The sequence below is a fragment of the Atractosteus spatula genome, chromosome 6 (assembly GCF_055471065.1).
Source record: "Atractosteus spatula isolate fAtrSpa1 chromosome 6, fAtrSpa1.hap1, whole genome shotgun sequence".
In the NCBI taxonomy this organism is placed as follows: domain Eukaryota; kingdom Metazoa; phylum Chordata; class Actinopteri; order Semionotiformes; family Lepisosteidae; genus Atractosteus; species Atractosteus spatula.
This window is the reverse complement of record NC_142711.1, coordinates 3,473,732-3,496,234: the sequence shown is the minus strand read 5'-3', so window position 1 is coordinate 3,496,234 and position 22,503 is coordinate 3,473,732. Positions and strand designations below refer to the sequence as shown.

Below are 22,503 nucleotides of genomic sequence, written 5' to 3'. Positions count from 1 at the left end.
CGCGACCAGGGCTCCGGCCCCTGGCGCTGAACCCAGCCGGTTTCAGGCCTCGAAGCCGCTTCCTGCTCCTCAATGTGAATCATCAGAACCTCAAGCCAAGCTCCCGGTCCTAAAGGTAAAAGAAGAGGACCGGCAGGCGGGAAGCGCCTCCCGAGCAGTCAGTCCACTTCCCGGCAAGACAAGGGCCGAGCCAGCTGAGCAGCCCAGTGCCGTCCTGCGGGTAGTCCCGCAGCTGGAGGCCTCAGCTGGAGTCGGGGGGACCTGCTCTTCAAGCAGCTCCTGTGTGTTGTTACCTCTGTTGGCTGCGTGGTGCTGTACTGCTTTTAGACACTGCTCGCCGCCTTCCTCTTTCTGCCCGAACTCCGGCTGAACCCTGACAGGAAGTGTTCTCTGAATGGCGGTACCAGTGAAAGTACACGCTGGTGGATTGCAGTGTGTGTTGTGTTAAATGACTTGATTTGAAGTGCTGGTGCCATCGCTGTCAGTTTGTTTGGCCCCCGGCCTCTTCGCAGGTTTCTCTTTGTGCGATGCGGTGACAGTCGGGGACTCTCTCTTCCCTTCTTGAGGGCACTTTCTGATTCTGACCTGCCATCCGCAGGTGCGGGAGGGCACACCTCGTGTTGTATGAGGCGCCTTCTAAAAGGCACGAATGGGGTTTTAACAACTTCATTTAAAATGTTTTCAACCCCCTTTCTGTATACTGAAAGAAGAGAAAACTGCTTAGTCTCGAACAGACAAGTCTCCAAAATGACCTAATGCAAGAGTCCTTGAAGGCGCTGACAACGTCACAGATGCACGTCTTTACCCAAAGAGGTGTGGGAGTATGAGACGAGGGGCCAGATGGAAGAAGAGAAGCAGAATGGCCTCCTCACATTTCTGAACTTGCTCACGTTCTTATGTACTGTGTGCGTGTATTCTTGCTTTACAGGGGTACAGAATCATAACATACTGTACCTTGAAGTTCTGTTACTCTACAAAGCTGTCACACTTGGACTGCCCCTGTTTTGTAACATAGATCAGACTAGTTTAGATTTCCTTATAATTATTTACCAATCCTGTTGATAGTTAATCCTCCGAAAAGCTTTGAAGTGTCATTGCATAGAGAGCCGTCCTAGTGCGGTGCTCTGTTGTACTACTGTGTGCTGGGAGCAGAAGGTTGACAAGGTAAAAAAAAAGACAATTTCAACACACTGCATACCATGTCTGCACAAGCCAGACCTTTTCTTCCTCAGAACAGCGTTGAAGCAAAGGAAACTACCACAGGATGTTGAGTCAGACTTTTTTTTAAATAGAATAATGTTTATTAACAGCATTTGTCATGTTTTTGCTGGGTGTTTTGTAATGGTTTGTAATGATACTGAAATGCTAATAAAAGTGACCTAACCTTTGACGTGGTATTAAAGGAGAGTCTGTCTGCCAGGGTGGTAGGAAAGGAACATTTACAGGCTTATTTACAGATTTGATTTTTGTAGCACACTTTGTCCACCTGCATAGTATCCCTAAAGGATCATTTGTTCCGTTATGTTGTAGTGATACATTGGACTAGGAGTTATGTTAATATGCATTTAAAGCGCTGGGAATTCTGAGGGTAAATATACTTCTGTTTGCATACATGTTGGCAGTATTAGTGAATGACGAAAGTGCTTTTTATAGTTTGTCAAAAGGAAGTGTGTGTTTGTGCGAGTGGTTTTAGAGTGAAAAAACAAATAAAACATTAAGTAGAGAAAGGTTCATGTGCGTGGTGCGTAATACAGCACAGTGACGTGAGTGATCAGAGAGATATGCGATGCAGGTGACCTGTGTCACCAGAACACAAGGGTATTTATATAGCAAACCAGTCCAGTACCTGTTTGGGCTTTATCTCACTGTGAGGAAACAGCTTGGATGCTTTAGCTAAGAAAGAGCTTTTAAGACCCATTCTGCTCTTTGGCCAGTGAGAGTTGTGGAATTCTCACTTTACTGAAAGTATGTGGCTTTTGTCAGAGAACAAAAAAAAAACTGTTCTGTTTTATTGGATTCATTCTACTGTAGCCTACAGTATTGGACAGTAAAAGCCCATTGGAAATGGGAACTGGCAGCACAAGGCTGAATCCTGACAGTGTCTGTGCCAGACAACATGCCCATATTGACATACAACTCGGTAACCAATCAATACAGAATATGGTATGTATGGTACATTACTGCTTTTTAAGGGAAGAGGAATGTGATGTCAGCATTTGTTATAGATGTTATAGATTGCCAACTGTATTTGGAAACAGTCTGGTGTGGTGAATGTACAGTCGAGGACAAAGGGCTTCATTCTTCTTTGTAAACTCAGAAATCAGGAATGTGCAGTGAACATCACACTGCAGTTATCCAACTTAAAATACAGCTACCTAATATTTTTCAACAACTGTTCAGTAAGGTGTTACAATGCTTTCAAATAGTGCATTACCCAAATACTAATTAAAAAACAGGCAGAATTTACACCATAGTCCGAGTGTTGTTCCCATAAACAATGTGTAACCCCGTATGTGTCTGTATTTGTGCTTGTGTGGGCTGGGGTCCTGTCTAGGCTGTACACCACCTTGTGCCCATTGCCCCCTGTACTGGACAGAGCAGTTAGAAATGGCTTGGGTGGAGGGTAGCAGGTCAGCACGGGAGTGTTTAATGTTGAGCTGTGCACGTGAAAAGGTTACTCGCACTCAGAAAAGTAAAAATGATGGAGGAAAAAACAATGTTTCTTCTGAATGGTTCTTCAGGTACATCCGTACTGTACAGGCCAAAACTTTTACTTACTTTTCAGCGTGGAATACACCTATACATGCTCTTACAATAACAGGAATATCATCAATGAGGGAACGTCACCACAGTTATCACTCTGCCGGGAGCTTCCGTTTTCTCTGGACTTTCCGGGATTTACACCCATTTCTTGGAAGAGTCGGAAGTGGCGACTGGAGATGTACCATTTTTCTAACTGGGACTAGCGTCTTTCTTTTAATCTCCAGCCGTTTCCATTTGATAAAAAAAGTCTTTTAGGTGGCATTTTCGTTTTATTGGAGCACTGAGCCGGTCCTGTGGTTTTACCATGTTGGGCAGTATGTGTACTCATGCTGTATGATACTTTACAGAATACAGTTTGGCCCTGTGAGTGGATTGTTCATTGTTTGAGAAAGAAGATGAGATCATTTTTTAGGGTGGTGGTTGTGTTTTTTTTGCTGTCACTATTGACAGTATCTGTGCAGTACCAGATCAAAGGAACAGAGAGCCACAGTAGGAGGATTACTTCTGGTTAGAAAGGAGTCATGAGACTCCTCAGCTTCTGTGGGGGATACTAAAATAGATGAGCTTAGCTTTACTGCAGGGATAATAGTGGGCATTGTCATTGAAAAGTGGCTTTAGAGTTAAAAGCAGTTTTTGTAGGGTGTAGAAAATATGCCTGAATCGTATGGACTTAATTTATCAATTATATTAAATTTGCATTCAGTATTTTTTTTATCAGAGCTTTGATTGTGGGATTTAATGCTTGTTCAACAAGGGTTTATTTCAGGAGAAATTTTTCATTTTGAGCTGTTAAAGGTATCTTCACACATCAAAACAAATGTAAGCGCCGATTAAACATTAGCAAACAGTGTTTTTGTCCCTGTTACTGTAATAGTTGAACAATTCCTCTTGAGCAAAGGAGGTGCACGACAGAGAAGACCAGCATTTGTGCCCCAGAATAATCTCCTAGAGTTCACTGCACAGGGGAGTAAAACGCGCAGTAGTTTTAAGTGAGCGCGTGTTCTAGAGAGCTAATGCTACATTTGTTAAAATCTTTGAGCTGTTAAAATCTTTGACCTCCGAATGACCTGTTGGCCTTCATGGGCTACCTCTGCTGGAGGTCCTGGAGCTCACGGGAGGCCAATGAGAAGACTTATTTTGAATAATGAGCACAGCAGCCGAACTTGAGGAACACAGGAACAAAACTGTGGATGAAGTTTGCAGCACTAATAACAGGACAACGTGCATTTTAACTTTATACTGCTCTACCCACACCAGTACCCCTGACACCTGACAGCGAGAGCATGGGAGTGGCGTTTCGTTTTATTTCTTTTTAGTCATCCGGCTGCTTTACGTATTCTTACCCGTTTCGAAAATGAAATTATTGAAATACCCAAAGTCAACATAGTAGTTGTCAGCCAGTGCAGATCTGACAGCTGCTGGAATGACACTCCCCGTTTATGCAGGGAAATCACCGAATCTGAATACCTGCAGTGGCATCTCCACTGTCCTCTTACGTGCTGTCTTGATTTCCTGTTCCCTGAACGTTGCGTCTTAAATGCGAGTGCAATCCTAGTCTTTATCCTTACACTGTTTGGCCCGATACAAGCTAAAAGTCCTATTGTAGCATGACATCTACAGGGTTTTTGAAATATACAGTAGATGGCTGCACAGTGACGCCTCGCAGCGCTGCGGCCCTGGCTTAAATTCCAGACCTAGGGTGCTGTCTGTGTGGAGTCTGCATGTTCTCCCTATGTTTACGTGGGTGTCCTCCAGGTGTTCCGGTTGTTTCCTCCCACAGTCCAAAGACAGACTGGTGGGTTAACTCAATTCTGGGAGAATTGGCCCAGGGTGGATAATCGCATGTGGTCAAGTTTGCGTCTGTGTGTGACTTGTGTGGCGCCCAGGACGCTGCCCTGCTTTGCGTTTGGAATGGTCTCCGGCTCCCCTGGCTTCCTGGATCGGAAGAAGCAGTTTGGATGGCAGAGCACATTTTCTGGTGCAGAGGAGCCTGAGTTCCATCGCTAAAGCATGACGCAGCACTGAACCCCACCGCCCCCCCCCCCCCCCCCCCCCCACCTTATCTATGTCGCATTCAGCCAGGAAGAGTCCGTTCTCAAGCTGGTTCTGGTGGGTTTGTCACTCGGTGAATGAAAACCAGCCCATTTCTTCCACTTTCTCATACGGTGTGATCCTACACACAGACGCAATTGTAGAAACAAAGTTAGAATTAAGAGCTCCAATACGCAGAGAATAAAAGCTTACTGTTTTTGTGTGAAATATAATATCCGTATTATCTTGAACCTGTGTCAAGTACAGTAGCAACCTTCTATAGAAATCCTGCCAGTGGAACTGGCGGAGTTTTTAGTGTTTGTGTTCACTGCAGTTCACCTGTTACTCTACACATCTGCAGGTCGTACAGGAAGATACATAGATATGCGTGTATAAATCCGGTTGTGCATGTGTGTGTCTATTGATCTTTTTGTCTGTCTTTATAAGGCATGTACAGTATGCGTCCTCACATGTGATACTAGCAAAAGACTTTAATATAAATTTGAGAAATAAGCAGCTATGAGATTTTACACATCTGTGTCTCTATCCAGATAAATAAAAACAACTGTTTTGATATTTGAATTGGTGCCATTGCTATACTCAAATGCTTTGTGTGCTATTTGCATTTGAAATATTACAGTTACAGGGTTAGTCCCTAGTTTTAAGTAGACCTCAGATAATGTTGAAGGTTATTTTCTGGTGTGGTTTGAAAATGCTTTTTTTTAGTTTTTTTTTTGTACTCAGTTTACTCGAATGACATGGTTTCCTGTTTAAAAAGCTAAGTGTTCACATGGATGTTTAAATGAAACCTTCAGATGGTCAGAGGTGTGATCTGCCTGTACAGTTCATCAGTATTGTAACCTTGCAGCATGATCCATTTTTAGTGCAAGATTCTCTTTGGTGCCCCTTAGATTTCTGAAAGCATTTGAAGAATTGTTTCTCTGCTTAAATTATTCCTTACAATGCATAGTCTCATGTAGTCTCATACAGACAAACTTGCAAAAGCCTCCATGGTATCTCTGCACAAACGGATGGGTCCCGTGATAAACGCAGAGCTGCAAATGAGCAGATAGACAGTGAGGAAGTCAATCTTGAGGACTCTACACCATCAGATGGCCATGTCTGAATCTAATCACACTGAACCAAAGAAAGAACTTTTATAAACAAGGAAAATAATTTCTTGGCTGTGAGGATAATGTTGGTATAATAATATTTGTCAGTACAGACATACTGATATTTGAGTCTTGGCAATTTCTGTGTGTTACTTAAGGGAAATGGTTCTAACCATGTGTTTTTTCCCCCAAGCTCACCTGATGTGGTATAGATTGTTTAGGTTTGTCTGGAACGATATTGTCCTCAACAGTACTGCCAGAGTTGGAATGTTTAGAATATAGTCATGGTTATATAGAAAACCGAGCCTCGAGCCAAAGTGAACACTTAGCGATTTCATATTGCTCGTTGACTGTAACTCCAGGTGGTCCCCCTATTAGATCCACGTTAGAAGTGTTCCCAACTCAGTTTATTCAGTGAACGTTTAAAAAAAACCCATCATGCTGGTTTTACCAGCATAGTTGACTATCACTGTTTAATAGTTGTTCACAGTTCTGTAGTACAGATTTCAAGTCACAGATTCATTTTTTGTAATCGGAGATTCAGCCACAGTTTTGACAGTAGCTCTTACCGAAACAGCTTGTTTCCTTCTCAGCCCATGTAAACAATTCTTCAGTATATCCAGGCAGTACGTTTATTATACAGTGTCTTGCAAAAGCATTTTGACACTTGAACAGTTTTCACATTTCTTTGCTTAAAACCCCTGATATACACAAACTTCTGCACGTACTTGAGCAAAAATGAAGTACAGTACATACTGTAGATATTTAAAATGAAAGATAATGGAAAGGCAAAATTATTCAAACCATTTGCTCTGATGAACCTAAATTAACGTAGATGCGCAGAATTACCTTAACAAGCCACACAATTAGTTCAGTGGCCTTTTCTGTTCGTCTTTAGTGTTTCATGTGACTCTCTGTTAGGTCCCTCAGTCAGGTAGTGAATTTCAAGTAAAGAAGGTGAGGACCAAGGAGCTTTCAAAACGAAACTGGGATAAAGTTAGAGAAAGGAGACCGTAATACCTCACTCACAGGGAACGTGATCTTTAAAGAGGACACTGCCTTCTAGAGTGAGCAGCAGGGCAAACTGGAAACAGGTTAGAGATGCCACCGTGAAAAAGAGTTAGGATGCAATGGCTGACATGATTGAGATGGGAGAAGGTGTCCGGCAGCTAGCAAAATCCCTGTCACTCCACAAAGGAGCAGTGTCTGGAACTGAAACGGAATCATTTAAGATCCTGCATGGGGTTTGCAGCAGAGCACCTGAGTAATACCACACACACATGGCAAGTGATGATTTAGATTCAGACGAGATGAAACTGGAACTTCTTTGCCAGAAATGAAATATTGGCTGAGACCGTCCAGGTTTCAAATAAAAAATTAAGTTGGGAAAAAATGCACGTACCATTTTGTAAGTTCAAAAATTAGCACTACAGGGAGGGCCTGTAGGGTTTTGCAAGGCTCTGAAGCTCTTCCTTATGGAAGTTCTTGAATGTGTAGAAGCAAAATAAGTCCGTCAGTAACTTTCTGTGAAAAAGATGATTTTAACCAATCTGTACTGGGAGTAGTAATTGTTTTTCTCTATTATGTAGAAAGTCAGTAGCTTTCTATGCTTATCTCGTTTATTGTGTGTCCAGTAGTTGTCTATCAAGGCTATACCTTTGTTGATTTAAGGGTAGTCCTTCATTTTTAAATCTTTTTAAATGCTTTTTCATTTTTCTACCCCGAATAGGTAGAGGTAGAGTTTTCATACCTTAGTGGCTCCACATTAGGATGTGGAAATTAATCATTCTGGATTTGAACATTGCAGTGATATGCAAATAAAAACATTTGCTTAGAAAATGTCAGGTGATGGGAAGGTGTTGCTTCATCCAAAATGAAGAATAGCTCACTTGTGAACCTTTTACGTAGCGCTGAGCTTTAATCTTGTTTCGTAAAAGACACATGGAAAATCAGGAAGCAGTGTGTACGGTGCACTGTTAGAGTGCAGACTGATTAAGGCTTTATTGCTTTTTTATGTGACATTTCTCCTGTGGTTTGTATTCCTCAGCTGGAAGTACATGTTTATACTACTAGCAAACTTTTCTATGCCAAAGAGAAATTGAGATTTAAACTTGTAAAAAATTGAATAACAGTTTCAGTATTCTGAGTTTTCACATGCGGGTTTGTGTCCCGATATAGAACCAAAATTTTGGCCTTTAAGTGGACAGCAGTGACGTATGTGCACTTTAAACAAGAAGTGCCACGCACAGATCGGAACAACTTCCTCACATTGTGCGGCTCAGAATACGATCTGACAAAATAAATATGAAGTACGTTTAAAAAAAAGAGGGACTTGTTTTCATCATAATTTGGCAAACACGTTTAAAAAGTCTTTTCTGACCGCTGTAGGAATAGGGGTGCGAGAGAGGCGCTGAGGGAGACTCTGAGGGAGGCTCTGAGGGAGACTCTGAGGGAGGCTGTGAGGAAGGCGCAGAGGGAGACTCTGAGGGAGGCTGTGAGGAAGGCGCAGAGGGGGGCTGTGAGGAAGGCGCTGAGGGGGGCTGTGAGGAAGGCGCAGAGGGGGGCTGTGAGGAAGGCGCTGAGGAGGGCTGTGAGGAAGGCGCTGAGGGGGGCTGTGAGGGAGGCGCAGAGGGGGGCTGTGAGGGAGGCGCTGAGGGGAGCTGTGAGGAAGGCGCTGAGGGGGGCTGTGAGGGAGGCGCAGAGGGAGGCACTGAGGGAGGCTGTGAGGAAGGCACTGAGGGAGGCTGTGAGGGAGGCGCAGAGGGGGGCTGTGAGGGAGGCGCAGAGGGAGGCTGCCTTTTCCTCTGGCTATGACTGCTGCTAATATTCTTTTTAATCATAGAGAGCTGAGCAGTACTGTATTTTTTTCAACATATTTCTGTCGACGTGACATTGTTTTGGCTGTATCCATGGCGTATATATGGGATAGGAGAGCTTTTTCTGAGTGTACTGTTTTTCATTATCCATGAACAATTCTGAATCTTATTTTCCACAAAGTAAGATGACTGGGTGTATGTCCATCCATTTCTTTTTCTAACCACTTTATCCAGGATCGCAGAGGAGCCGGAGTCTATCCCAGCAAGCAAGAGGCGCAAGGCAGGGTACACCCTGGACAGGATGCCAGTCCATCACAGGGCAGACACACATACACCCTGGGCAGGACGCCAGTCTTATCACAGGACACACACACACACAGACTCACACACACACTCACACCAGGGCCAGTCCATCACAGGGCACACACACACTCACACCATGGCAAGATGTTCCAGAAGCCAATTAACAACCTAGTATGTCTTTGGACTGTGGGAGGAAATCCACATTATTTACAATTAAATGTTCACACGCAGATGTGTGGAGCTAAAATAGCTAAATGCATTACTATAATCCTTCAGTAGTACAGTTTGCAAATACCAGAGCCTGCATATCTGAAATTCTGACATGGAGCTAGCTGATTGCGTACAGTTGGGGAAGGTTTAGTAAAATGAGGCTTTATGGTGATGGTTGTTTGTTTTTTTTTCTTGCAGTGTCTTTCTAAACCAGGCCACTTTAAGGTCTACTCCTTACAACAGTGCCTACGACTTTAAATCGGAATTTCTAAAAAAACACTTCTTTTTATTTTAATTCCATAACACTGTACTATATTTGTTTTACTATAAATACTGTATCTTGCGTCATGTGTTGATTTGCGTTAATTTGCATCTTGTTTTAGTACAGCCTAACTGCAAGAAAATAATTTTAATGTTGATAAACCAAGACTAGAGTAGTGCAGGCTTGGCACTGAATTCCAGAATTGCATGAAAACATTTCATAGACCTTGAACTGGATCGTTTAAGGCTGAAGTAGAAGTGAGAACACTGATGACTTTCTGCCTAAACAGATTGCCGAGCTTCTCTCAAGCATAGCCTACACGTCTGTATATCTCCCCAAAGGAATCTTGAAACTTAAAAAATATTTTTCCAGCATGTTCTGAATCATAAATCACCAGGAGATACAAGCTTAAACTGGCTGTTGATGCTTAGTCTTTGAGTGCATGAGAGAGTTTTCCAGTTTGATTTTCATTATTGGTGAGCAGACAGTTTAAATGCAGGGCACTTGCATGCCTTTTTGGGTGTGAAGGCCTGCCCTGTTTCTTAAAAGCATGATATGCCCTAGTTGACCAGGGTTGTTGTAGAAATTAAAGGTTTGACTTATGTTATAAATTTTAAAAAGGCATAACCCAACATGCAACATATAGTAATACAGCCATGACCATTACAAGAAGGGAGAAGAAGAGAACAACCATTTACACAAAAACTGGCTTCATACAGTGCCTTTCAAAGGTATTCAGACCCTTGCACAGTTTTCACTTTTTGTTGCTGTCAAACTTGCAGTCCTGACACTTTGAAGTAGAAATTATTAGCTGTTCTGAACACAACCTACTCCACACATTCAAACATACACACTTTTGAGAGGCCCAAATTCCAGTCAAAGGTCTGTGGAAAGACTGGAAAACTTCTGTCCGTAACCCATCCTCAAGCGACTGAGACAATCTGCCTAGACGCATGGGCAAAGATTGTCAGTGAGAGTCAGTGTGTAAAGTTGAAAGTTGAAAAGGTGTTTGCACACCGCACTGAATTCACAAGACTGATAACTTATGCAGTCAACATATTTAATTTTTTTCTCTGCAGTTTTTGGTGACTTTTGCTTTATCTTGCCCCTAGAGATCTTCATTTTGAGCATTCGGGTTAATAAAATATAAAATCTAAAAAAGTGAGTATCCTTTTGTAAATTTAAGTGACACTATAGAAAGGGTTGAATACTTCTGCAAAGCATTGTAAGTCACTTCCACATTATAATTTTAGCTGTCACCTATATTCAAAGTGACATATTCAGAAGAATTACTGAACTGTAACGTTTACATACAGTGCATAGGTTGTATGGTGTGAAATGAAAACTGCACAAACAAAAAGTATTAGATTCATAATATAACAGGTTATGCAGTTCAAAACAATATATGATACAGCATCGCAGTGCACCTGAATGGCAAGTGTGCTATAATTTAAAAGTAAATGAAAGTGTGCTTGAGATCTGATCTTCAAGACCAGTATGAAGCACCACTGTAATAATGATGATAGTTATTTGTTGTGCAAGCAGCTACTGAATGTGTCATCTACAGGTGCAGAATGAACAGGTCATTTTTGAAGGTACAATGGAAGATGGTTAGAGACATGGTTAGTGCATAATGTTGCTCATAGAGATTTCTTTTAATGTCAGGAAATAACATCTAAGATGGGTATATGGTTTTCGACAAACATAACAGATGACAAATGCTTTAAAATAATAAAGGTCAAAGTTCTCTGAAAAAGCAAATGACAACCACAGTACAAATCTGCATTCACTGTTCACTCAAACACTTGCACACCTAAAAAACCCATTAATAATGAGCTTCAGCAGAGTATGAACTGCAGTGAGAAAAACTGAAGAGACTGAAAAGGAAGTTGGTTTTAATGTGCACAAAGCTGAAATAGTTGAAAGGATGTTGACTTTTTTTTCTGAACGTATCGGACCGAATGGCGCAAAACGAGAAAGAAACACTGTGCAGAAAATGTGTCATTCAGAAGCTCTGTCCATGGAGTCGTGATGGGGTCAGAGTGGCGTGTTCATTCCAGGAGGTTTCAGAATTCCAGGGCTGAAGATTAGTTCATGTCTTTGTGGGGAGTAAATGTATTTGCAGGTGGCACCTCTTTTAAAATAGATCTAGGAAGATCTGATTATGAGGGATGTACTGTGGGCCTATTCATTGCAATTCCTGTTTGTTTACGAAATAAGTGATGGGCTTTAAGGATGAATCTTGCTGTGTGTTTTTAATGTCTGCACAAATGTGTGTCTGATTTGGCGGGGTGGTAATGGAGGACTAGGCGTGTTCCCTGTCCTGTTCACAGTCCTCATAGCGGCATCAAGCATCCTTTTGTTCCGCAATAGAAACATGGGGATCAGCTGTAATGATGGGAAAATCTGGAGAATCACACATTTCCTCGGCTTGGCTGAAGGTTTGGATTATCGTTAGAAATACATCTTGGTCCTTTGAGTGTGTTATTTTTGGCAGAAGATAATGAAAACGCCATCATTTAAAGTTGAGTTGCTTCAGTGTGCATTTTAAATTTTCTTTAGGATGAAGGATGTGTCTGTGCCTACTGCTACCGAGCAGGCACCGAAAGGGTTAACGTTTGTTAGCCAGCACCAACCAGACCTGAAGCCTGTTCAAAGACAATTGTTTAGCTTTAAGGATGTGTTTACTCTTGCAGCGGCAGATTACAGGTGCCTTACTGTGTTCACATGCCTGCACTCAGGATGTGCTCTTGTATGAGAGCGTTATTCTGTTAATGGGTGTCATTGTTTCACTGACGTCTGTTAAGTAGAGCTAAGCACATCTTTCTAATAGATTCCTGTCCATATAATCAGGAACTGTTTATCTCCATCGTGGTGGCCAGAGCTCTATAATGGCCACTGACCTAAAGATGACTTGGCAGTGATGAAACTCCCCAAGTGTGGTCCAGACCTCCACATGCATATCCCGAAAACGCACTGCTCTTAGTCTGCCTTCTGTGAATCATAGGAACGTAAGGATGGCTGATAGAGACAAGGCGTCCGGTCATCAGTCTAGCCCACTGGTCGTAGTTAATGGATCAAAGATCTCACCCAGCCTTTTCATGAAAGAAACCAAGGTATCGGTTTCGGCCACATGGCTTACTCTCCCCACCCCCGGGGTCAAGACCTGCCACTTCTTCTTGGTTATACTGTAAATGCACTTCCCTGTCGTTCCCACAGCGCCCTCTGGTTCATGTTTCTCTCTTCTCTCTTCACCCAGTCTTTGAGGGTTTTCAGTACTTGGGTCAGTTCCCCTCGTAGTCTTCTCTGTTCAAGACGGAGAGGTCTGGCTCTTTCGCCCTTTCAGTACAGGACATCCGCTTGCCCTTCCCTGGACTGAATCCGGAGCAGCAGTATCTATTCTATACAGTGGACACCAGAATTGTACACAATACTGTAAATGTGTCCTTCACCAAGTGTCTTCCAATTTTAACACAATGCTTTGATTGAAGTTCAGCTTTTGGAACGATATACCCTAGAAGCTTGCCTTTTTATTGCTTCTCCACATTGTGTCGAGAATGTAAATGACGTGTCAACAAGAACAACTGAGTTTATGTCTAAGTCTAAGTAGCTTCTGTTAGTTCAGCGTGTTCCCATTTTGTAGTTCTACTTCTCGCTATGTGCACGTACAGCCCATCGGCAAGGTGTTTGCCCAGCTTTGAATTTAATCATAATCACTGAATCGCCAAGCGTGAACTGAAAGAAGCACAGGAAAGGGGTAAAAAGAACACCTTACATGTTCAGTGATGTTTTGGGGTTGATTTGCTGCCACTGGCACTGGGTGCCTTGAACGTGTGCGCGGCATCATGAAATCAGGAGAATACCAAGGCATTTTGGAGTGCAATCTCATACCCAGTGTCAGAAAGCTGGGCCTCCGTCGAGGGTCATGGCTCTTCTGGCACGACAGTGACCCCAAACACACTTCAAAAAGCACCCAGGAATGGTTCGAGACAAAACAGCTGGACTGTTCCGAAGTAGCCAGCAATGAGTCCAGATTTAAATCCCATTGAAAACCTGTGGAGAGATCTGACAGCATTAGCTGGGAGAGGGCACCCTTCACACCTGGGAGACCGGGAGCAGGTGGCACAAGAAGAGTGGGCCAGACTGGCAGTCCAGAGGTGCAGGAGGCTCGTCGATGGCCATAGGAGGCGCTTGATTGCAGATATTGTGACCAAAGGCTGTGCTACCAAATATTGAGTCTGGGGTGTCAATAATTTTGTCCATGCCATTTCTTTTTATTTTTTTATTTAAAAAGGATATATTAAGTTCTGAATAAAAAACAAAGGTTCTGTAATATTAAATAAAGAATTGTGGAGACCAAATACTTTGGTCAATTTCAACTTATTTTTAGAGAAACTTAGGGGTTATTTGCAAAAAGTGCAAGGGTGTCAATTATTTTTCACCATAACTGTAAGAAAGGATTGTTCATGGAGGTTTGACCTAATACTGACATCCTAAATTGAATTGAAGTCCATGTTGCTCTGATCAAATACCAAATTCTTATTCAAAATAAAAATGCTAAAGTATTTGTTTTTTTCTGTAATTTAAATGCTCTTAACTAATGAATATGACTGCGTGTTGTTAGAAGTAGCCTGTTTAATGTTGACACAGTGAGTAATGTCCAAAATGAACGACGATTACTCATTCCTTTATAAGTGAACATCCACTGTTTTTGTACCCACTATTAAATGTCAAATTATGTTTAAAACAAAGACTATCAGGCTTTCCTTAGCATGTCATGCAGTAAGTGTACGTAATCTGTAAAATCCTACCTATTCTGGAGTCAGAAGGGAGTGTATTGGCCTTCCATTTTTAGCTTTGCAAAGTCAGAAATGTGCTGTGAAGGAAGAAGTATAAAGCAGATTTATGGTTGTGCAGAGGTTCAGGGATGGCTCATTCTCTTCTATTAAATTTCCACAAAAAATACAGCAACATGAGACAGTACAAGATTATTTAACATTTCTGATCAAACCCAATAGCTAAAACTGATATGCTTGATGGCGTGCAGTGAAAGTGCCACTCAGCGTCATCCTTCCTCCACTTAAAAGGTGAAAAACTTTCCTAAATTTGCATGAGCTGTTGGCGTCTGACCTGTGAATTCTTTCCATTAACCACCAACGTCACAGTCATACAAGCAACGTTGATAGCATGCACACTGGTGTTTCAGAGCTGTCTCAGTGTGCTCCGGAGGTCCACCTGTACCTTTTCAGTAGGATTCAGGTCAGGTGATTGCAGTTTCCAGCCCAGAACATTGATCCTTCTCCCCTTAAGAAACTACTGGACAGTGTGAACTAGATCATTCTTGTACTGAGGTCAGCCCTTGTCTGGTGAGCCTGTATCCACTCACACTAAATGTGTTTTCACACCTACAGAGAGAACATGAGAATGTAAGCAGGTTTTTATTGGTTCAGTGGTAAAGCATCACAGCGGATCAAACAAGATGTGCGAGTTCAGGTATTTTATTGGAGCAGAAGCAGAAGTCTGTCAAACCGAACGATGCACCGTTTTGTTTTTTGAGTTTCAAAAGATGTCTTGCGTCCCTTAACACCTGCTGTACTCCTGGCCACCGAACTGCAAACCCCTGTCTTAGTTTTTCACAAAATAGAACTTACCTGAGCTTTTCACACATTTCAAATGAGTTTTCACAGAACAGCAACTTTTATTAAAAAGTTCCGAGACTGCTTGGGGAAAAGCTACTCCCCGCATGTTAGCCGTGTCTCTGCCTTCAGTAACGAGACAGTGAAAGCAGAACACACACAGTGCTCATAGCCCAGTGCTTAGTTTGTGAATCGCAAGGCGCCAGAGCTCAAGTGAGCAGGAGAGAGCGGGTGTGTAGGCTCTGCCCTTCCAACACATTTTCACATACCGGAGCAGCGATTCACCTGGGATTTGGGATGAGCCTTCCAGTTACTAGTCCAGACCCCCGATCTCTGCTCTACACCACTGCCCCCCTCTAGACTGCAGTGTGTATTGTAATGTATGATGTAGTGTATATAATTCTGTGCATGTATAGTTGTAGGTATAAATAGATGTTATTGATGCATCTTCACTTTATTAACCCACGCAAACATGGGAGACTTTCATAGTACAGAATCAGTCTGTACTATGTCAGTTGTGCCATGTCTCCAGTGGGCATGCATGAAGAGAACCTGCTCAAACCCTAAATGTAGCCATATACCATCTCTTGCATTGCTAAAGGGACTCCTACATGCAAGTGACTGTGAGACCATGCAGATTAATGACTCAGTTACTCGCACTGAAAGTTGCAGTGAGCTGACACATTTGTATACTGTAGGTTATAATGTGACAGCTTCTTTTTTTCTGAATTAAGAAAAATGCCTCATAGCTTTTAAAGGGGTTCTAGTGAATGTATTTGAAAAGGGTGGCAGAGCTGAGCTGTGGTTAGCACTGCTGCCTCGCAGCTCTGGGTTCGCCTCCACACCTGGGGAGCTATGTGTGGAGTTTGCATGTTCCCCTCGTGTTTGCCCCCACAGTCCAGGGAGACACAAGTGGGTTCATTGGCTCCTGGGAAAACCGGCCCTGGTGTGAGTGTGTACAGTGTGACTGGCGTCTCCTCCTTCCTTGTGCTTGTCGCTTGCTGGGATAGGCTCCGGCTCCCTCGTGACCCTGAACCGGAAGAAACTGTTGGAAAATGGATGGATGTCATCACAAAGATCTTGTGTTCTTTAATGTTACTTTGTTTTCAAGAGTCCTCTTCATCGTCGTTTCTAATTGTGCCGCCTGGTTCATGTTCTAGTGTTGATCTAGTGTTCTGGTGGACCGAGTTTGTCAGCGTCGTTGAGAAAGTTCAGTACTTTGAATCAGGTCCTCCTGTTGTCTTCTCTGTACGAGACTAAAAAGATTTAGTTCTTTTTGCCTGGTAATGTAACACATTACTTTGAACCTCAGAATAGATCTGGTTGCTTTTCTCTGGACTGATTCCAATTCAGCAGTATATTTTTTTAATTTTTGTGGCCGACATTATACACAAAGTTCTGAATGAATTGCTAGTGTATTCTATAATTTGTATAGCATCCCTCTTTTTTTTTTGCTTTTCACTATACAAACTTTCTGTATTTCTTTCCCAATGTGTCTGAAAGGGGAAAATAAGTACCTTAGTCTTTTTCTTAAGTAGCTTTTTCAAGCTCATTCTTTTCCATCTTGTATAGTTTGTTTTTGCTACCTGCATTCTACAACATTCTGCCTTTATACACTAAATAGCATGTGCTAGTTGTGTTTCCAGTCCTGAATTTAAGTATTTTTTAATGTGTTTTGCAACCTCTGTGTTGTTTCTTAATTCTGCTATCTTTTGCAGGTCTAGGCCATTGATATAAATCAGACCCAAGGTCCTAATACAGATCTCCAAGTTACTCCACGAATTGCATCATGCCAATCAGAGCATTTCACTTGTAATCTTGTCCTTTAACCAATTCTTAATCCAATTCATGCGTTTTCTTGAATTCCTACCACTTGCAACTTGAATATTTTCTGTTTTTGAGGAACCTTTATGAACAGCCTTCTGAAGATCATATACTCTGTGTCCATCCCTTTTGTTAATGGGAGACTTCAGAGACCAAGTGAGGTCTTGAGACAGTTATTTAAGCAAAGTCTGCCCTTTCTTTCCATGTGGACTATCCCCTACTGTCATACAGGTGATCCTCTGGTTTAGCTCTAACTGTTGTCTCCATAGCCTTGCATGAAGTAGAAGTTAGAATAGAAGACATTTGTAATTTTTTTATTTTTGATTGACTTGCAATTGAGCAACAAGTGCTTTGAGGGGCTACTTTTAAAGGCCTCATATAAAATAATAATAATAACTCCTTACACTTATATAGTGCTTTTCTGGGCACTCCACTCAAAGCGCTTTACAGGTAATGGGGATCCCCTCCACCCCCACCAGTGTGCAGCCCCACCTGGATGATGCGCCAGTCCGCTGCCCACACACCAGCTCTCAGTGGGGAGGAGAGCAGAGTGATGGAGCCAGTTCAGAAATGGGGATTATTAGGAGGTCATGATTGATAAGGGCCAATGGGAAATTTGGCCAGGACACCGGGGTAACACCCTTATTCTTTTCAAGAAACGCCCTGGGATTTTTAATGAGCACAGAGAGTCAGGACCTCGGTTTTACGTCTCATCCGAAAGACGGCATCCGTTTACAGTATAGTGTCCACGTCTCTATACTGGGGCATTACGACCCACACAGACCGCAGGGTGAGCGCCCCCTGCTGGCCCCACTAACACCTCTTCCAGCAGCAGCCTTAGTTTTTCCCAGGAGGTCTCTCACCAACGTACTGACCAGGCTCACACCTGCTGAGCTTCAGTGGGCTGCCAGTGATGGGCTGCCAGTGGTGCGCTGCAGGGTGTCATGGCTTCTGGCAAAAAGATGATGTGAGGACGCTCTTCCCTGACCGGGAATCGAACCCGGGCCGTAGCAGTGAGAGTGCTGAAACCTAACCACTGGACCACCAGGGAGAGCAAAATAAAGTTTATTATTATAATCTCTTATTTCTTTAAGTACAATTAGTAGAACATCATCAGGCCTTGAAGGTTTGTTTATCGTTAGTGTTTCTAGTACTTATAACACTTCTGCCTCTTCTATGCTAATATGTAATATTGAACTTTGTGTTTGCCTGGGACATGTCTGTTTCTCACTTGGTAAACACTTCTTAACATTTTGTCTTAGTGACACTTGGCTTTATCCTTTACTGTTCTTTTGTTCTCATAATCCTGGAAAAAAAAATGTTTATTTATTTTAGCCTTCATTTTAACATTTTTTTCTGTGTCTCAACTTTTCAAATATTTTAACTTGCGCTTCTAATAAATTACCTTTCTCTAACTAAATCCTGTTCTTTGAACATTCCTATAAAGGTCCTTCTTTCTCCTTAATGCATTTGTCCCTTCAGGCCTCTGCTTTCGTGACGTTGATGATTCTGTTTTGCGCTTCAAGCAGAATATCTTTAACCTGGCGCTATGTGTTATCTACTGGTCCTTCATCCATCCTATCCCATTCTGCGTCTCTTAAGTTATTTTTTGTTCCTTCAGATCTTACTTTCACGAAACTGTAGAGCTTTGCTCTGGAAATTCTGTTCCTTGAACCGTCCAAAAGTTTCAAAGTATATGCTTTTCTTCTGGGATTCACGTTTCCCAACAGGAAGTGACATGCGGGGTGTCTGTGATGTCAGACGGATGTAGTGTAGAGTGTGGGGAAGAGGCTGGCTTTGCCCCTGTGGCCCAATTGTTATCGCGGAAGCACAGGTCCTCGCTGTATCGCTTATTGTGGAACAAAAGCCCGTTTCAAGTTTTTAATTCATGATGACGCTGTTGCTCTGTCGTCTCACTGCCTGAGAGTTTCCACATGGATAAGCCTTTTCTAGAGCATTTATCACTTTGAAAAAAAATGTTCTGATGGCATCACATGTACTCCCAGTGAAACTCTCCCCAGACAAATAATCATAGTCATTCAAGGGCATTGAAAATGTACTTAAATAACCCTCAAAATCTGTTTTTTTTTTTGTTTCCTATTTCCTTTTGTAGTAGAAGACCTCAATAGGCAGTTTACATGCTGGGATTGTATTTCATCCCGCTTCCTAGCAGTGGTGTGTGAGCTTGGGGAGGGCTGTTCTGGCCCCGGTGGTGAAACTGTCTGCATACCTGTCAGGCTGTTACCAGAGGGCTCTGGGTGTCAGAGAAGAGTCTGGTTTTTCACTGCCTCACTGTACCAAACATTCACCAAGACATCAACTCGGCACCTGTGTTATAATGATAATACTTGTGTACCAGCAAAACGGGCGGGATTGTCCATACCAGCCAGAAAGACACTGCTTGCTTTAGCTGTGCCCGTGGTGGCAGATATGTGGCACCACTCTGCAGAACAGGTTAACAGCTGAGGAAAAGCAGAGAAGATATGGACACGTTGAGGGGAACAAGAATACAGCTTTCTGAGTTTAGATGCACCTTGGATCTTCCTGGGGGTGAGGCTGGTTTGGGTAGGTGAGGGATTGGATGGACCGATAGGCTGTCAGAGAGTGTGTGGTGACAGGTGATAGCCAGTAGAAAGGCTCATGCACAGAGAGATTGGACAAAGACTAGTTATTACAGCTCCTTTTATACAGTTATAGAGGAAGGGGGCCTCCGCAGGGGGGTTTCTGAGGACTACGCTTCCCACAGCACTGCCAGCTCCAGAGGAAGAGAAGCAGAGGGGGAAACATCTCAAAATAGGTCTCTGCCAGGCAGACATGGCAGACATGGCTGACACCTGGGCCCTGCACGCGCAGGGGGCTGGGGGCAAACACCGGCGACAGAAAAGGTGCTGGTGTGTTACAGCCGCCTGGAAATGGACACTTCACTGACGTGTTCCACAGAAACGGGGCCCACTGGCGACATTGCCTCAGCAGCCTGTAAACGCGATGTCGCTCAGCGGTGTAACTTCACTTCAGTGAGTGGCGTAGTCCGTCTTTTGCTTTAAACGGCAGTCGGGCTGCCAGCGGGTGTCCAGGTGTGCTGAGTGCTCGGGTCCAGGCCGTCTGATCCCAATATGCAGGTGGATCTGACAGCTGCTGGCTCTACGAGAAGACGGCACATTGTGTTGGGTTATCTCTCTCTCTCTTTTCATTTCTTCTGGGGTCACTTAGGACTGATCAACACGTCTCGCTCGCCTTTGTCAAGCATTAAAATGTGAATGGTTTTCTTGAACAGTTGTTAATAACAGTGATGAGAATGTTTGTTACAATGATAGTAATTTAACCATCGATATCCGGGGCCCGAGACTTGCTCCGTTTCTTGTGAAGAAACACTGTTTATGCGCAGTGTGTAAAAGCCAGTGTTGCTTGTTGGAGCTGCCCAAGTCAGATAACAATATTGAACATACCTGGAGCAACAGGTGCCAGACTGTCAATATTAGCAAAATAAGTGTTATCACCTGGGTCTCATTCTTTGGTAGCTGGCCAGCGGAAGGTAAAAACTGTGATTTAAAAGGCAAACCAATTAGTAAAAACTTTATTCCACTATGGAACTGGAAGAGGAGTTTCTTTTGCTGCGGTTGACTTTGATAAGTGCTACACTCTATAAAGAGCTGATGCTACTTTTTTTTGTATTTGAAAATGGTTTCGCCGCTTCATTAAAGGACATCTTTTTATCTGCTGCAAAACTTCTTTTTTCCAACTGTGTAGAAATCGTCTCCTTTCAGATGTGCTTACTGTAGGTGTGAGTGGCTCAAGCTTTACAGTTTGCGCTTTAGATTTACTAATCATCAGCCTTTAATATCAATTTAACTAAGTAAATTAGAAAAACCGCAAAGATTTCTGTCCCAGTTCAGCTAATTACAGTGATGGAGGGCCATTGTAGTTTTAGGATTAAAGAAAAGCTTTTGAAATGTATCAAATTAAATAGGTGTCTCCCCCCCCCCCCCCCCCCCCCAACTGGACTTGTAACCTAATTAACAGTTGTCATTTGACTGAGGATGGTACACTTTAAAAGTGTCTCATCGGGTTTCTGCAGCTTTAAAAATCATTTTTAAAAGATGATCTTTTATGCTATTGGGTTGTATACAGCATAGTATACTCCTGTGATATTTTGATTGCAATCCTAAATTAAGAGTGTTGGCTTCAGGTACAAGTCATCCCGGTGGTGCAGCGTGCAAGTTGAGTGAAGTTTCGAAAGATTCAAACAGGACATTGGGCTGGCAGATAAGAAATGAGTAACCACTCGCAGGCCCTCACCGAATTTCAGGGATCGCTGTAAAAATGGTGAAGGACTGTCGATTAATGAACGCCTTTAAGTTTGATCTTGTGTTTTTCAAAAGGGCGAAATGTTTGTAGAACAAACAGTATAACAGACGAGTGTTGTAACTCGTAACTCCCTGCTGATAAGATCAGATTTTTTATTTTATTGTTATCCTTTTTTTTATTTATTACTTGGACTTTAAATGCCATAAACGTGCTGATATAAAGCTGCACACATGCACAATTCAAGGCTGTATATGGCCTGTATTCCCAAGTATTGGACACAGCATGGCCAGTCATCGAGTGACGAGGGTCAAAGGCGTGTTACTGAGGTCTTGGTTCTGCGACTGGCCTGCAAGTACGGACTGGAGCCAAGGGCTTGTGTTCTTACAGTACGTGGTTCTCGTTGGTCACCATTGTAACGTTATTTTGAGCCCCACGTAAACGTTTGTCTTTAATTAAGTGCGGGTGACTTCTTTATCATCCGCGTTACTTTCTGGTTTCAGTTGATCGATTTTTCGTACTCGGGAAAGCTCCGTGTGCATCATGAGTTGCACATGGTGGGGAAAACTGCTCTCTGGAAGAAGCAGCGTCGCCAGTTCCACCAGCAGCAGGCCTAAGCTGTGCAGGACAGACCGATTTCTGAGGCTGCCGGAAAGCGGGCAGAAAAAAAACACCCTGCCTGCCTCCGAAAACAAGATCTGACGCCCCCTCCTTCCAGGTTTCATCAAACGCACACAGACCACTCCGCGTCTCGGTTCTTCAAGCGACAGAAAAGGAAACCATGTCTGAAACCATGAAGCGATCCGCAAACATGACTGTATGAACGTAAACATTGAAAATAAAGCCGCTCAGGAGGTTAGCATCAGCATGCAAGTAGGAGGCTTCTGGTACCGTACGTCGCTCACCCCCTTAACAGCGTCTCTTCCCCCTAAGAGCTTATGTAAACTAGCAGTGGAGCCAAGGCAAGCTGGAGCTATTTTTAGCAGCAACACTGCAGAGCAGAAACTGGCTGAGGGTCACGTGTGTCAGGCTGAATCAAAGGGAGTATCCCAGCAATGTGCGGTAAACAAGGGAAGGTCAGCCTCGGAAGGTGGGCCCAAGGTGCGTGCTGCACAAATTCCCAACCTTTTGCACTCTGTGCTTGTGCCTGGCTGCCGAACAAACACACACACACAGCAGTGCACAAGTACACACTGACACACAACCACGACTGCGTTACTGCGACGCATACTGGCGCTGAGGTT

General features: G+C 43.1%; 1 protein-coding gene and 1 non-coding gene across 3 annotated transcripts in view; one reads left to right on the top strand and one right to left on the bottom strand.

The window, feature by feature from the left end:
- LOC148831697 (guanine nucleotide-binding protein G(olf) subunit alpha) overlaps positions 1–22,503 on the top strand; it is a 136,518-nt gene that overhangs the window by 91,627 nt on the left and 22,388 nt on the right. The window lies entirely within an intron of this gene.
- On the bottom strand, positions 17,937–18,008 carry trnae-cuc (transfer RNA glutamic acid (anticodon CUC)). Its single transcript has one exon. It is a non-coding gene; the product is annotated as a tRNA-Glu (tRNA).